Genomic DNA, 18,421 nt, shown 5'->3' with positions numbered 1-18,421 from the left:
CAAGTCCTCCAGAGAAGCAGGGACCTCACGAGTAGCAAGAGCATCCTTGACATAGCCTGCCAACCCTCTCCAGAAGATAGGAATCAACACCTTCTCTGGCCAATCTAGTTCTGCCACCAGAGTTCTAAAAGCAATGGCATAAGAACTAGTGGATACCGAACCCTGAGATAGATCTAACAGTCTCAGGGCCGCATCATGGGTAACCTGCGGACCCATGAATACCGCCTTAAGAGCATCAAGAAAGTCTTGATGTCTCAGAGTAACCACATCAGAGCGCTGCCATAGGGGAGTCGCCCATTCTAAGGCTTTGTCCTGAAGTAAGGAGATGATAAAGCCTACTCTGGACCTCTCCGTAGAGAAGCGAGAAGAGTTGACCTCTAGGTGTATCTGACACTGACTAATGAAACCACGACATGATCTGGCATCGCCAGAATATCTGTTTGGCAGAGCAAGTGGAGGATCATGTGCAGATGTCACCATGGTCTGAGGTTTATCCTCTATACTCTTGAGCCGTGACTCAAGTACTTGTATGTAACAGTGTAACTGCTGATATTCTGCCATAACTGCCAGACCCTTGGCTCAGTCCTAATGTTACGGGGGGCTGTCTGATAATAACCTAAAGGAGTATCAGACAGTCAGGGTCCACCGTGCAAAGACTCTGCTGCAGACTATGGCAGAGTGCAATACCTCTGTTAACTCACAGAAGGATATAATAAGTAAGTAAAGCAATTCCTCCCTTACTTGGAGGGTGTGTGGAATGATCTCTGTTAATAACCACAGAGACAAAGGCAATGTGTGCGAAATGGCACCTACCTAGGTCCGCTCTTCTAGTGGTGCAAAAGAGACGAACAGCAGCGTAAGCCGCACAAAGCTCCTACCTGCGTTCGCTCCACTAGTGTGCGAGGACACAAACCACTAGATATGGCACCTGCCTAGGTCCGCTCTTCTAGTGGTGCAAAAGAGACGAACAGCAGCGTAAGCCGCACAAAGCTCCTACCTCTGTTCGCTCCCCTAGTGTGCAAGGATACGAACAACTGCCAGACGCAGTATAAGGAACGTTACCCTAGCGGCAACGTCCACCTACGAGTCGAACCACAAGGCCCAGCCAGACCATGTGCCTCAGGCACCTGCCTATGTCCGCTCCCCTAAGAGGTAAGGATACGGACAGCAGCCGAAGCTGTAAGGTATAAGAACGCTACCCTGCCGGTAGCACTCACCTAGCATAGACAGAGGAATGCCTAGAGGAACGCGCACAGAGCGTCTACTCTTATGCATGAACCAAGAGGACTGAGCGCCATGCGGCATGTGTCAGGGTCTTATATAGACTCTGTGCCTCATCCAAGATGGAGGAGACCAGCGTCAATCCGCTGCCAGAACGACAGGAGTGACGTCATGCTGGCCTATCACCGAGCAAGGCATCACAAGCACATGACCAGCGACCAATCGGCATAGAAGGTGTCAGAGACATGTGACCTCGTGTCAGCGATGATGTCACCCGCACATGTGCAATGGCTCCAATATAGGACTTAGTCTCCGGCGCTCGCACATGTGCAGTAGCAAGAAATCTGGACTTAGTCTCCAGCGCTCGCACATGTGCAGTAGCAAGAAATCTGGACATAGTCTCCAGTGCTCGCAGCAACCGTAACAGGCAGTTAGTAGCTCATCGGTTAACCAAGATCATCTGAGATCAACGGTTGCCAGTGGAGCACAGGCAGGCGCAGAACTTCTAGTATGTATAACAGAGTTGGATTTCAACTTCAGATTCACAAGTAGAATAGATGTATTATTTATATGATCTCTTTTTACCCCCACCACCTGCCTATTTCTATTAGTGAAATCCAGCTGCAAATTGTATTTTTCATCAAATTCTAAAAGATCTGCTCATCTCTACATGTTAGTGACATGCAAATAATAAAAATTGTAAACCAAATTTGTAAAAATCTCAATTTATTCGATATTGAGTATGAGCCTAATGCAGAGAAATACACACTGCTACACACCATGGCATTAGAGATTAGAAGATCAGACAGAATTCGATTAGTCTGTTCATGGGAATTTTCCAAGGAAATTCAATTTGCAGTAAACCTATTCGCAAATAATTTAATATTTGTTATGCTCTGGAGTCTCTTTATAGTCATCTTACTGGTCACTAGAGATGATCGAATACGTCAAATATTCGGCTACGCCCATATTCGACAAATAGGTCGCCACTATTCGACTATTTGTGAATATTCGATGCGCAATGAATATCAATGGGAAACCCAAATAGTTGCCGAATAGCAACTATTCAGGCTTTCCATAGACTTACATTGCGCATCGAATATTCGCATAGCAGCGACCTATTCATCGAATATTTGCAAAGCCGAATATTGCCGAATGTTTGTGATATTTGATCATCCCTACTGGTCAGCTCTCTGGCCCTTTTGCTCTTCACTGTAACCCGTCCAAGTCCTCAGTGCATCTTCTTATCACCACTACTGGAAGCTGAATCCCCAGTCCTTTTCACGCTAGGCTAGGACATCTGGCTCTTCTAAGGTCTAGGATGATTTTGTGAGGAAACGTCCCAGGCATCATCAGATCCAAAAGTCCTGGCCTAACATGAAGAGGCTCATGAATTCAGAGCTCAGTGGCAGGGATAAGAGGATGCACTGAGTACCGGATGTGTGACAGTGAGGAGCAGGGAGTCCAGATGGGTGAGTGGTAAGCTGAATATAAGACTGTTTTATGTTTTGATGGCCCTTTATAGGTCAGTGAATTACAAACAATACGCATTTTGTCGAATGTTGATTTTTGTAATATTCAAATAGATGTCCCTTCCTTTCAAATATAATTGTTTATCGCTACTCAGCATTGCATGCTATCAATATGGTTTTTAATGCTTGTCTGGGGAATGTGCTGCCACACTGAATGCACTTGGGAACTCCATCAACAAGATCTGTTGCTGGCGTCGTACAGATTTGTTTAACCCTAGAACGCATACCTGGGGCCTTGCAGGCCTGCTAGGTTACTTGTTATCTATGGTAGATTTCTAAGGTTTCGCATTCTAGGGTTAATGGGAGACAAGGCCGGAGACTCTACAGGCAATGGTAGCACATTTAGGCCATATAGGGGACTCACAGTAGCCTGAGTAACATGCCATAAATGAAGACTAGAGGGATCTGGCTACTTTACACTAGACCAAGGAGAAGGACTAGTGAAATGTTTCTTCAAGACTGAAATAAATTTCTATCTTACGCTCAAAAAAAAATATTTAAAAGAACGCAGAGTACTCAGTGGTTGATACCTTTTAATGGCTAACTGAAAATATGGTAATAAATAGCAAGCTTTCAAGACTACTCAGGCCTCTCCATCAGGCACAGCATAACACAAAATCTGAAGAGTCACAAAAATATATTTACCTGTATCCTATGCTCTTCAGTAATGAGTTCCACGTTTATTTTTCGATGCAATCATAGCCCAGAATTGGTCTGCAGATCACTTGGTCAGCTTTTCTTGTCACATATGTATTTTTTAATTTCTTTGTTTTGAGATTTTTCAAAGTTAAATTTGGTCAATTAAATTTAAGCTAGAGGGGCATTATAGCTATTTATTTGGCATTGTAACGATAGCCATAAACATACATTTTTGTTTTTATCCATTTTGATATTCTGAAGTCAAATTTAGTGAATAGTGAAACAAATATATTAAATGTTTATTGTTTTTTTCTGTGATAATTAGAGGTGAATTTGTGTTTTTTATGCTTGTTTCAATTATGTTAATTATATTTCACTTGTTGTGGAGCATGGTTTTTGCTTGGAAGTGTTAGTGTTATAGTTTAGTAGAACCATAATAGCGACACCAGAGCTAAGAACGCAAATTGTGTTCAAAACTTTACATCTTTTGCTATGCCAAACTTGTTATGGACTTCATCTGGAATTCCATAAAAAATGTGAATATTTTTAATCGCCGGATGAAACTGGACCACACTCACCACCTATTGCAAAGGTGAATATGAGGCTCTATGGATTTAACACAAGGAAATGAGTGAGCTGTTGTTTTTTTTCATTATACTGTAATATAATTACAGTATAGAATTATAACCTTAGTAAATGTCCCTTCTCGTACATGCCTGCTCCTGATATTTTTCATTGCAATAGAGTGTATTCACTTCTCCATACTTTGGATAGCCATGTACAACTGTTTCTCATACTCTCCAACTTTTTCTAAATACTCTACCTATTATTTTGGTTTTGCCTTCTTTATACAGTAACGGCCCTTGAAATTATTCCAGAAAATGAAGTATTTTCTCCTTGAAAATTTATTGCAATTACACGTTTTATTATACACATGTTTATTTATTTTGTGTGGATTGCAAAAGAAAAAAACAGAGGAAAAAAAGGCAAATTGGCCATGGTTTCATACAAAACGCCAATAATGGACAGTACAAAATTGTTGGCACCCTCAACTTTATATTTGGTTGCACACCCGTAGGAATACATAGCCGCAATCAATCGCTTCCTATAAAAATCAACAAGCTTGTTACACCTTTGGAATTTTGGACCACTCTTCTTTTGAAAACGTCTCAAGGTCTCTCATATTTGAAGGGCGCTTTCTCCCAACAGCCATTTTAAGATTGCTCCACTGGTGTTCAATGGCACTTAGATCCTGACTGATTCCTGGCCACTTCAGAATTTTCAGCACTTTGTTTACATCAATTTCTGGGTGCTTCTTGAAGTAGGTCATTATCCTGCTGGAAGATCCATGACCTAGAATGCAATTTTATCTTTTTGACACTGAGCACTACATTGTGACCCACAATCCTTTAGTAATTTCCATATTTCATGATTCCTTGCACACAGTCAAGGCACCAGGTGCCAGAGGCAGAAAAACAACCTCAACACATCTGAACCTCCACCTAAATTGACTGTAGGTACTGTTTTTGTTTCTTTATAGGTCTCATTCTATTTCTGGTAAACAGTAAAATGATGTGCTTTACCAAAAAGCTTTCTCTTGGGCTCATTTGTCCACAAGACAGTTTCCCAGAAGGATTTTGGCCACACACTGAATCCATGCATACTTGTTATAGAAAGATCCAATGCTTGGTTGCAGAAAAATCTTTAATCAAAATTGCAGAAATACATTGCACTTTGATTGATGGGTGGGTCTTTTTGGGTCAGATCCTCGCTGTAAAGTTCTCCAAATCTGTTTATGACTCTATCAACTATCAAATTACACCTTCTACCTATAAAAGTCTATGGAGAGGCGCTATTGAGTTAGTATAGTTAGGGAACATCCAGTTTAAAGATGAACGGAGATGAATGTAGACAGAAATGGAAACATACAGTGGGAAAAATAAGTATTTGATACACTACAAGTTTTCCCACCTACAAAGAATGGAGAGGTCTGTAATTTTTAGCATAGGTACACTTCAACTGTGGCAGACAGAATCCCTGCCACCAAAAAATCGAGAAAATCACATTATATGATTTTTAAATAATTAATTTGCATTTTATTGCCTAAAATAAGTATTTGATCACCTACCAGCTAGCAATAATTCTGGCTCTCACAAACCTGTTATTTTTTCTTTAAGACCTCCTCCTACTCCACACTGATTACCTGTATCAATTGCACCTGTTTGAACTTGTTACCTGGATATAAGACACCTGTCCACACACTCAATCAGTCATGCTCCAAGCTCTTCACGATGACCAGGACCAAAGAGCTGTCTAATGACACCAGGGACAAAATTGTAGACCTGCACAAAGCTTGGAATGGGCTACAGAACAATAGGCAAGCAGATTGGTGAGAAGGCAACAACTGCTGATGCAATTATTAGAAAATGGAAGAAACACAAGATGACTGTCAATCTTATTCGATCTGGGGCTCCATGCAAGATCTTGCGTCGTGGTGTAAAGATGATTCTGAGAAAGATCAGGACTACATGGGAGGACCTGGTCAATGACCTGGCCAGTGCTGGGCCACAGTGTAAAAGATTACCATTAGTAACACACTACGCTATCATGGATTAAAATCCTGCAGGGCACACCAACACATGTCCAGCTTCAAGTTGGCCAATGACCATATTGATGGTTCAGAGGAAGTATGGGAGAATGTCATGTGATCAGATGAGATCAAAATAGAAGTTTTGGTGTCACCTCCACTCAATATATATCATGCTAGGTATGGAGAAATACCAAGCAAATGGCAAAAAGGGAGGGGAGGGAAGAGGTAAACCCTGTGTCTAGGGGAGCAGGAGATGGTGATCCCTGATAAAACCTTCTGCTGGCCACTGGCTCCCCTGATATCTCCAGATAGGTTCCCCACCTATGCCCCAAGCTGATACCTGGCCTTGACTGACCCTGAACTGGGCCCTAGGTAATGAACAGGTGAGGTGAGCACTAGGCAACCCCACAAAGCTCTAAAGAACACACAGGTAAAGCAAAGAACTTATCTCCAAGATGACTTGCGGAGAGGAGCAACAACACATATCAACATTTCTGCAGTTGATTACAAGCCGACTGCTTGCAATCAGGACCATATAGAAACTTACCTCTATCCCCAGCAACAAACAAAGGGGAAATGCAGGTATATAAAGACACAGAGGGTGAGCTGAAAAGAAAAGCTCTCTGCAGGGTCCTAAAGGGGAAAAAGTAAACCCTAACAGAGAAGGCACACAAAGCTCCATACACACCACAGAGGAAAGGAATACTGTATCAAGGTGCAATTTGTACAGCCAAATGCAGTGACCTTCTGCAGCCGGGTTTGTCTGTCAACTATGACACACACGTGACACCTTGTTTGGAGTAAGACAAAGGATTAGTACAACTGCAAGAACACTGTTGCAACAATGAAGCATTAAGCCTGCTTTACACATTGCAATTTCGCATACGATTCATATGCGATTTGCAATGCCCCCATCGTATGTGTGGCACGTTCAATTTGTTGAACGTGCCACACATACGAGTAACTCCCCCCGTCACATGTACTTACCTTCCATACGACCTCGATGTGGGCGGCGAACGTCCACTTCCTGGAGTGGGAGGGACGTTCGGCGTCACATCGACGTCACGCGGCAGCCGGCCAATAGAAGCGGAGGGGCGGAGCTGAGTGGGACGTAAACATCCCGCCCACCTCCTTCCTTACGCATTGTTGGCCGGGAGCCGCAGGACGCTGGTAAGATCTGTTCATCGGTCCCGGGGTGTCACACACTGCAATGTGTGCTACCCCGGGTACGATGAACAATCTGACGTGCAATTCTAAAGACAGGTACGATGTGTATGCGATGAACATTTTAACGTTCAATCGCAATCGCACGTACCTGTCACACACTGCAATGTAACTTACAATGCCGGATGTGCATCACTTACGACGTGACCCCTTCGACACATTGTAAGATATATTGCAGCGTGTAAAGCAGGCTTTAGGGTGGAAACATCATACTTTGGGGATGCTTCTCTTCAAAGGGAAGAGGATGATTGCATCATATTGAAGGGAGGATGAATGAGGTGATGTATCGTGAGATTTTGGCCAACAACCTCATTGCTTCAGGGAGGGCACTGAAGATGGGTTGAGTCTTCCAGCACGACAATGACCCAAAACACACAACCAGGGCAACTAAAGGCCCTGTCACACACGACGATATATCGTGCGATCGCATGAGCGATCGCACCTACCCCCGTCGTTTGTGCATCACGGGCAATTCGTTGCCCGTGGTGCACAATGTCGTTAACCCCCGTCACACGGACTTACCTCCCTAACGACATTGCTGTCGGCGGCGAACATCCTCTTCCTGAAGGGGATTGGACGTTCAGCATCACAGCGACGTTACACAGCGGAAGCCCAATAGAAGCGGAGGGGCGGAGATGAGCGGGACGTAACATCCCGCCCACCTCCTTCCTTCCGCATTGCCAGCGGGACACAGGTAAGCTGTGTTTGTCGTTCCCGGGGTGTCATACGCAGTGATGTGTGCTGCCTCAGGAACGACGAACAACCGGCGCGCAGAAGGAGGAACGACATTATCAAAATGAACGACTTCTCAACGAGCAACGATAAGGTGAGTATTTTTGCTCGTTAACAGTCGTTGGGTGGTGTCACACGCTACGTCATCTCTAATGATGCCGGATGTGCGTCACGAATTCCGTGACCCCGACGACATATCGTTAGATATATCATAGCGTGTGAGGAGGCCTTTAGGAGTTGCTCCCTAAAAAGTATTTCAAGGTCCAGGAGTAGCCTAACTAGTCTCCAGACCTTAACCCAATAGAAAATCTTTGTGGGGAGCTGAAATTCAATGTTGCCCGGCACAGCCTCAAATCGGGAGAAGATCTGTATGGAGGAGTGGGCCAAAATCCCTGCTGCAGTGTGTGCAGACCTGGTCAAGAACCACAGGAAATGTCTGACCTCTGTAATTGCAAACAAAGGTTTCTGTACTAAATATTAAGTTCTGTTTTTCTGCTGTATCAAATATTAATTCATGTAATAAAATGCAAATTCATTATTTAAAAATAATACAAAGCAATTTTTTTTAATTTTGGGAGGGATTTTGTCTGTCACAGTTGAAGTGCACTTACGATAAAAATTACAGACCTCTCCTTTCTTTGTAGGAGAGAAAACTTGCAAAATCGTCAGTGTATGAAGTATTTTCTTTCCCCACTGTAGATGCAAAACCTGCTAAAAGTGGAAGCTACAAGTCATATAATGGCCGGATAAAGTGCACCCTTAGTGTCTTTACATGATAATTGTGCCCATTCTATGCCTCCGCAGAGTGGAAGTAATGACAAATATGTCTGCATCATAAGGACACAGATACAACTGAAAATACGTTCTGACTAGAAGATTTGCCAACATTTTTGTGTTTCTGGAGGTCTAACCTATTTCAGGGAGCCTCCTGCACATTCTGGGAGAGTTGGAAAGTGTTCTTGTAGGGTACCTTACAGGCTGATATTTAAAAAGGTGTGGTGAGACAACCCCTCTTCTACTCTTATATACGTTTAATTTTATGTCTCATTCATTATTTATTAGGGCCAAAATATTGCAAATTACAAATTCAATCACATTGATTACAGTATAATAGTAGATCACAATCTATTTTCTTTATCATGCACACTTTCACTAGAATACTTAAAGTGAATCTGTCAGGTGCAATACGCACCCAGACCTTCGAGCAGTTGTGGTTGCATATTGCTAATCCTTGCCTAACTGTCCAACATCTAGTAGTATAGATAAAGAGATCTTTAGAAACAGTGTTTCTAAAGATCCTTTGTGAAATGCTAATTAGGTCTGCGACTGGTCATAAGGGCGTTACTTCCCCTACTAGTCCGCCCTCTTAGCATGTTAGCACGCCCACAGGAGCATGCTAATATGCTGTTCACTGTGCATTGCCCAGCATCATTGATGGTGACACATGTACCTGTGTCTGTTGTCATCACCTCAGGCACTTCTGGTCATGTATACTATGAAGTCGGGTGTACGCGTCCCGGCTTCAGATAGTTCTAGTGCGCATGACCGGAAGTGCCAGGAACTACTGATCATGTACACTGAGCTTAAACCCGGCATCTGAGGTGGTGACAACGGACACAGGTATGTGTGTCACTTCCGATGATTCTAGCAATGCCTGTGGGCGCCTGTGGGCGTGCTATCATGCTAAGAAGGCAGACTAGTTGGGGGACATAACACCCTTGCGACTAGTCCCTCTGCTCATTAGCATATCATACAGGATCTTTAAAAATACTTTTTCCAAAGTTCTCTTTATCTATGCTGCTAGATACAGGTACGGTTAAGGCCGCTTTACACGCAACGACATCGCTAACGTGATGTTAATGGGGTCACGGAATTCGTGACGCACATCCGGCCTCGTTAGCGACATCATTGCGTGTGACACGTACGAGCGACCGATAACGAGCAAAAATACTCACCTTATCGTTGCTCGTTGACACGCTGTCCAGTTCCCAAATATCGTTGCTGCTACAGGTATGATGTTGTTCGTCGTTCCTGCAGCAGCACACATCGCTATGTGTGACACCGCAGGAACGAGGAACCTCACTTTACCTGCGGCCACCGGCAATGAAGAAGGAAGGAGGTGGGCGGATGTTACGTCCCGCTCATCTCCGCCCCTCCGCTTCTATTAAGCGGCCGCTAAGTGACGTCGCTGTGACGCTGAACGAACCGCACCCTTAGAAAGGAGGCGGTTCACCGGTCACAGCGACACCGCTAGGCAGGTAAGTATGTGTGACGGGTCTGAGCGATATTTTGTGCCACGGGCAGCGATTTGCCCTTGGCGCACAACCGATGGGGGCGGGTACGCATGCTAGCGATCTTACTAGCGAGATCACAGCATGTAAAGCGACCTTTACGCAATGATTAGCAATATGCACCCAGAACTGCTCGTAGTTCTGGGGGCATATTGCACCTGACAGGTTCCCTTTAAGAATAAAAGAGGAAGAATAGTCAAAAAGTGATAGCATTGTGATTGAATTTGCATGTCATATAGAGATGCATAGGGGATACAAAAAAAAATTCCCAAAACTACAGCGCTTGTTTAAAGGTTTATGGTAATATAAGATAAAGTCTCTATGCAATTTGGTTTATGGCAGTTTTGTAACATTTTTTGGGTTCAGTGGCATTTAAAAAAACAAAAAAACAGCAAGTTGTGGTTATGGCTTTTCACTGCTGGTTAATTTTGCATGTGTTTTGAAAACATCTACAGTCAGAAGAAACTAGAATCGTGTATGGTGTAGAGTGACATACCAACTTTATTATGTGTTTTGGATGCTTTTTATACCTCCCTTGACAGTTTAGAAAAGTGTTTAGTGGAAGTGTTTTGAGTGACTAAGACATCATTAAATGTGATTAATGAATAAATGAACTCTAATATTGTAAATGTTAAAAACGTAAGGTATTGTACTTAGTTAGAGTTTTTTGATTAAAGAGTGCAAAAATCATATAACCACGTCAAGGTGTACCTAAATAAAAAGGTCATCGTTATTTCGCTTCACCTTGACGTTGTTGGATGGCTTTTACACTCTAAGGCTGGATTCACACTGCATTTTGCCATACGTCCACAGGTCCCGTCGGAGCATCCGTCCGGACCGCCCCTCCCCCACTCTGCAAAGCGTGCTCCGGACGCATGCGCCCTACAGGGCCATTCACTGCTATGGAGCGCACTGCGTTAGCGTGTGCTCTGTTTTGTGCCATTTTGCGCAAATATACGTTTCTGCAGACGGACACCCGAACGTAGACCCCCTACGTTCGGGTGTCCGTCTGCAGAAACGTATATTTGCACAAAATGGCACAAAACAGAGCACACGCTAACGCAGTGCGCTCCATAGCAGTGAATGGCCCTGTCGGGCGCATGCGTCCGGAGCACGCTTTGCAGAGTGGGGGAGGGGCGGTCCGGACGGATGCTCCGACGGGACCTGTGGACGTATGGCAAAACGCAGTGTGAAAGGGGCCTTAGGCTGGAAACACATCTATGCGAGTAAAATCGGTCCGACTGGGCTGAAAAATACTCGGCTGATTTTAGTTCACGTTAGGTGCGAGTGCAACGCAAGTGCAATGCTTTTTGTTTGCGTGTGTGTCGCGTTTGCGATGCTAGTTTCATGCAACATCTTAATTATATAAAAGCTATTACACATGTGTCATTTAATTTACCTTTGGGAATGTGATGTCACATTCATCTGTTGAATATTTAATGAGCAAAGTTACTGCCACACTTGCAAATGTGAACGCTGGTGCGCGTGTGTGATCCTACTTTTAATCCCCTTCCATAGGAAATCATTGGGACAAATGGTGCGAGAAACTCGCAAAAAAGCAGCATGCTGCGATTTTTTTCTCAGTCCGATTTGGACTGAGAAAAAAATCGCAGATGAGAGCTGAATCATTCACTAACATGTGTCCGATTCCAATGCGAGTTTTTCTCGCATTGCTCTACTGCGAGAAACTCGCAAGTGAGAAGCAGCCCTTAAGGCCACTTTACACATAACGACATCGCTAACGAGATGTCGTTGGGGTCACGGAATTCGTGATGCACATCCGGACTCGTTAGCGACGTTGTTGCGTGTGAAACGCAGGAACGACCATAAACGATCAAAAATACTCACCATATCGTTGATCGTTGATCATTCTAATCTCAAATATCGTTGCTGCTGCAGGTACGATATTGTTCGTCGTTCCTGCGGCAGCACACATTGTGACATGTGACACCGCAGGAATGAGGAACAACATCGTACCTGCGGCCGCCGCCAATGAGGAAGAAAGGATGTGGGCGGGATATTACGGCCGCTAATCTCCGCCCATCCGCTTCTATTGGGCAGCCGCTTAGTAACGCCGCTGTGACGCCGCACGAACCGCCCCCCTTAGAAAGGAGGCGGTTCGCCGGCCACAGCGACGTCGCTAGGCAGGTAAGTATGTGTGACGGGTGTTAGCGATGTTCTGCGCCACGGGCTGCGATTTGCCCATGACGCACAACTGACGGGGGCGGGTGCTTTCACCAGCGACATCGCTAGCAATGTCGCTGTGTGTAAAGTGGCCTTTACATCAAAAAACTCTAAGTACTTCATGTTTTAAATGTTTATAGCAATATTGCATTTCATGTCAATAATCACAGTATCCTCACGTATCTTGTATGTATATGTCTGTATATTGCCACATAGCGTATTTATCCACCTGCACTTTAGTTTAATACAAAAAGTATATTTGTTCTTTTTTGTGTGTCATTAAGTGAGTCAAATTAAATTACAGGAAACATTGTTTTTGCACAACATTGGTGTAAAGTATACCAGCCAAGAGGTAGCATGAAATGTTGATAAGAGTTTTAGCTTGCCTTAACGACTCATGCAGAAGACCGTAATTTCAGTCTGAGGCGCTAATGACTATATCAGGGCGCCACAGGATACTGCAATCCTTACGCAGGGTGTAGGGCCTACCCCCCATGGTTCCAGGTTCCCAATCACCGGGGTCGCACCATCAGCATCACAAATAACAATCACACCTCACATCAAACCTGTCAGACATACCATTGGGATTGGCTAAGCTGGAATAGGACCACCCACCTTGGGGTCAGGCAGACTGGTGAGATGGAGAAAGTGGAGAGTAGAACAGTGTTAGCACTCAAAGAGTGAAGAGCTGGGAGTAGTAGCTCCCGGGGAGCAAGACCAAAGTTGGGTCGCAGACGGTAGTCCGGGACCACAGGAGTCGGGGACCAGTGGCAGTGACATTTGAGTGGGTGCAACGGACATAGTCTAGGAGGACTGTCGGCATCAGGACCACAAAAGAACTGACCGGTACCGAGCACGGCGGGGTACAGGACCCTAGATCAGGGAAGAGCTTCAGGTGCCTTGATAATTAACCTGTGGAGGATAGTCTCTTTATGAACTTTCTGCAAGAGCTCGGAGATTGAAGGCATCAGTACAACGTGGGGGATAGGGATTCCCAAAAAAACAACCCAACTGAAATCCCAAGTGCCAGCCATCAAAAGCACAGCTGCCATACACACAGGTAGCGGGGCCCCAACAGCTTCATGCCAATTGGCCACAACGGACACTAAAAATTGTGCACGGAGGTAAAGGTCCGGGCTATCAAACGACACTGGTGGGAGCGGACACCTGGACAGGCTTCCCTGAAGTGACCTGGATGCACAGAGATTCTGGTTTATGTACAGTGTGAGGGTCTGCTCTATATATCTATCTAGCACCACGACTACCGACAGTGAGTACTCTGTTCCCCTGCATCCAGCTCTCCCAATAATCCCACCAAAACCCCAGAGGCCTTCCATACCTGCGGAGGAACTTACACCTTGCTGCCCCACACCATCTGCCCCTGTACTCCCATCAGCAGTGGCGATACTCCCCTTACCGCAACTCGCAGGTGACGTCACAAACTTCTCCCCTGTAAATATCCCCGTTTTCAAGGATCGGAGTGTTAGACCTCTCAAGCCACGACCACCCAGGATCCGAGCACCCCGGTCTGCGGCGGGGCGGCACAAGTGCTCTCCATTAAAAAAATGGATCGCAATTAGACCAATGTTATTTAATGGTGCTGTGCAGATGAACAAATTTTTCACTGACCCAATCTATATGTGAAAAGAATTGCAGCATGCATGAGATTCCTCCAAAAATCAGATTAGATTTAACCCCTTCACGACCATGACCCATGACGGATCGTGTGAGGTTAATCCCCGCCCCCTGCCGTGGGCAGGTCACGGCGATCTGCGCACATATCAGCTGTTTTTAACAGCTGACATGTGCGCCTGCAAGTTACAAGTGGAATCGCTTCCACCTGCAACTTTTAACCCCTTACATCTCGCTGCCAAAGTCTGGCAGCGAGATGTATATGCGCGCGGCCATTATTTTCACTTACCGCTGCCCCCACCGGAAGTCACGTGTGTGATCACATGACTTTCGGTGGTTGCCATGGTAGCACAGGGTCATGTGATGACGCCTGTAGGTAACATGAGTCACTTTTGGGTTCACTCAGCCCGGAGCCGAGTGAAGCAGAAAGTGAGCATATCTGCTGTTTACAGCTGTATAGCTGGGATCAGCAGATAGGGCAGAGTGATCGGATTGTTTATCCATATAGCCCCCTAGAGGGACTAGTAAAATAAAAAAAGTAAAAAAAAGTTTCAAAAAAATAAAAAAAAACAAAAACCTAAAAATTCAAATCACCCCATTGAAAATTAAAGGGTTAAAAAAGAAAAAATATAAAAAGATACACATAATTGGTATTGCCGCATTCAGAAATGCCCGATCTATCAAAATAGAAAATGAATTAATCTGATTGGTAAATGGCGTAGCGGTAAAAAAATTCCAAAAGCCAAAATTACGTTTTTTGGTTGCCGCAAGTTTTACTTAAATGATACCGTTAAAAACGTCAGCTTGAGACGCAAAAAATAAGCCATCACTGAGCCATAGATCCCAAAAAATGAGAATGCTATGGGTTTCGGAAAATGGTGCAAAACGTACGCCACTTTTATTGGACAGGCTTGTGATTTTTTTTTAACCCCTTACTTACAAGTAAACCTATACATGTTTGGTGTCCACAAACTCGCACCGACCTCAGGCATCCCAATGACATATCAGTTTTACCATATAGTGAACATGGTGAATAAAATATCACAAAAACTATTGTGTGGTCACACTTTTTTTTGCAGTTTTTCCACACTTGGAATTTTTTTTGCTGTTTTCCAGTTCACTATATGGTAAAACGTATGGTTTCATTTAAAAGTACAACTTGTCCTGCAAAAACAAGCCCTCATATGGCAAGATTGACGTAAAAATAAAAAAGTTACGGCTCTCGAAAGAAAGAGAGCAAAAAAACCCCGGAAAAACGGAAAATGCCTGGGGGCTGAAGGGGTTAAAGCAATGCATGCCCGAAAAAAATTGGATTCAACAGCGTAGCATCTGATTGTTATGGACATATTCCCTTTCTGTGACATAGGAAACTGTAAATGGTCCTGTAAATTTTTGAAGCTGCTACTGTAAAAAATGGATTGCACGGACAGCACACAAATGATAAGTGAGAAAAAAAGTCCTTTAGAGATAAAACTCTAAAAAACTCTTTTTCTCGGTCTGAGTGTCCATGAGAAAAAAAATTGCAGCATTCAGTACTCTCATCCGAGTCTCGAATGAGAGTCACACATACAAGTCTATGGGTACAAGAAAAAAATATCACACACGGACCATCAGAGTAGCATCAGATTTTTATGGATAGATTTCTATAATAAACCTAGTAAATTTTATGTGATCATGTACATACAGTTAGGTCCAGAAATATTTGGACAGTGACTGAATAAGTAATTTGGCCTCTCGTGATGCAATTAAAGTGTAAACTTTCAGATTTACTTAAATGGGTTGAACAAAAATATCCTGTGAACTATTTAGGAATTACAACCAGTTTTCTACAAAGCCTCCTCATTTCAGAGACTCAAATGTAGTGCCCCTGAGACTGGTCACTACAGGGTATATCATTATTTCCTTCCCGGGCAGGAAGAGGCTAACATGGTAAGTTTACACACACTTCACATCACCATACAGCAGGGATATCCTTCCCAATGGGGACTTGGTTCAGGTTTGGGTCATTATGGGCACCCCCCCTTAATGTGCTGGATCCATTGTGGGTCACTCAGCTGGATCATTTTTCTGTCCATTGTGGGTAACAGGATGCTAGTCAGAATCAGTCACTAGGAAAGAGTTAATCATTTCTCTCACATAGCTCATCTAAACACAGTCAGGAAGTGACTCAGCCAGTTCCCAGCAGACACAGGCACTGGGGGAACTCCAGGTCACCATAACAACGAACTGGATCCTTGCAAAGCTGGGGGGGCAGGAGTAGGAGTAAGTAACAAAGCAGACAGGAAGTCGAAGACAGTTCCAGTCAGACAGAGATAGAGCAGACACGCTGTGGAGTAGCTCCCTGAAGGGTTGCTGCCAGGTACCCCTCAGGGAGGCAGAATAGAACTGTCTGGGATGTAACACCGCACCGACTTCTGCAGAAGTCTCCTGTAGAGGAGAGCCAGCCAGACCAAGGCTAGTAACACCTGGAAGGACGGGACCTGGTACCAGTAATCGTGGGCTCAAGGCGGACAGTCGCCAGGCTGAGTACGGTGTGAGTACTTACTGGACCGAGCACAGGTGGTGTGCAGAGCCCTAGTTAAGGAGAATGTTTCAAGCTCACCTGATAAATCTGCCCAGTGAGGGGACCATCAAGGACCTCACCGACATTAGTGTCCGGGGCACAGCAGCAAAGAGGAAACCCGGGGAATGGGGGCAGAGGTCCAGCCCAGAGAGTGTGAGAGAGAGAGAGAGCAGGAGGGGATTGCTTGAGGCCACAGGGACCCATCAAGTACAGAGTTGTGCATGGAGGAGAAAGCCCACCAATTACCAGACCGGACTGGACCTCACACCTGCCTGGGATTGACTGGAGTCTCTGATGGTGAGCACCCTGTGACTCTGTGAGTAAATGCCGCTGCCCTGCACTCCGGCGCTCCCATGGACTTCCGTCCTGTTCTCGCCAACCTCTCCCGGTCTCGCTCCACCTGAGGGGAGCGATACCATCCTGGCTGCACCCAACACCTGCCCCGGAGAGAGACTCTGCAGCGGCGGCTAATTCTTGGCCGCGCACCACAGGTGCACTGCAAAGCATCCCCCATTTCCATCCAACACCAGTCCTGGAAGAGGAAAAGTCGCAGTAAGGGTCAGCAGCGGAGGAGGCCGAGACACAGTCACCATTGCAACTGGCGACATGCTTCCCAGGGACCCTTCACCCTCCTTCTATTTCCCCCTCACACTTGTTTGTCTTTTCATGTAGCCGACGGGGCCACAGAGCCAGGTTAGGCCAGTCACAGCAATCCCAAGACACCACTGGCCCGGTGACGAGTACCCTAAGGTCCCATGGGATGCTACACAAAAGTAATTGGACAAATTTACTTTACCATAAATAAAATGTTCATTTTTAATTCTTCATACAAAATCCTTTACAGGCAATGACTTCCTGAAGCCTGAAACCCATGGATGTCACCAAACGCTTTGTGATGCTTTGCCAGACCTTTACTGCAGCTGATTTCAGTTGTTACTTGTTTGTGGGTCTTTCTGCCTTAAGTTTTGTGTTAAGTGTGTGAAATGCATACTTAATAGGGTTGAGATCTGGTGACTGACTTGGCCATTGCAGAATATTTCACTTTGCCTTAAAAAACTACTACATTGCTTTCACAGTATATTTATATATACATTGTCCATCTGAACTGTGAGGCGCTGTCTATTCATCCTTGCTGCATTTGGTGGAATCTGAGCAGAAATTTTAGCTCTGTACATTTCAGAATTCATCCGCCTGCTTCTGTCTTCAGTCACATCATCAATAAACACTAGTGACCTAGTGCCATTGGCGACCATGCATGCCCATGTCATTACACTGCCTCCACCATGTTTTACAGACGATCTGCTGTGCTTTGAATCATGAGCCTTTCCAAGCCTTCAGCATACTTTCTACTTCTCATGATTCTGGTACAGATTGATCTTGGTTTTATCTGTTCAAAGAATGCTTTTTTAGAACTGGGCGGCTTCTTTAGATGCTTTTTGACAAAGTCCAATCTGGCTTTTCTATTTTTAAGGCTGATTTGCACCTTGTGATGAACTCTCTGTATTTACACTCAGGAAGTCTTCTCTTTATGGTAGACTTAGATACTGAAACACCTACTTTCTTCAGCGTGTTTTTCACTTGGGTGGATGTTGTGAAGAAGTTTTCCTTCACTAAGGAAAGGAATCTGTAATCATCCATGACTATTGTCTTCCTTTGGGTTCCCATGCTCTCCAGTGTGTTCATTTTTTCCTCCAGAATTTACCAAATTGTTGATTTGGCCATCCCTAGCATTTCTGCTATCTCTCTGATGGATTTTTTCTTTTTTTTCAGCCCAATGGTGGTTTGTTTATCCTCCATTGAGAACCCTTTTGAC

The sequence above is a fragment of the Anomaloglossus baeobatrachus genome, chromosome 2 (genome assembly GCF_048569485.1).
Source record: "Anomaloglossus baeobatrachus isolate aAnoBae1 chromosome 2, aAnoBae1.hap1, whole genome shotgun sequence".
NCBI lineage: Eukaryota > Metazoa > Chordata > Amphibia > Anura > Aromobatidae > Anomaloglossus > Anomaloglossus baeobatrachus.
This window is presented reverse-complemented; position numbering follows the sequence as displayed.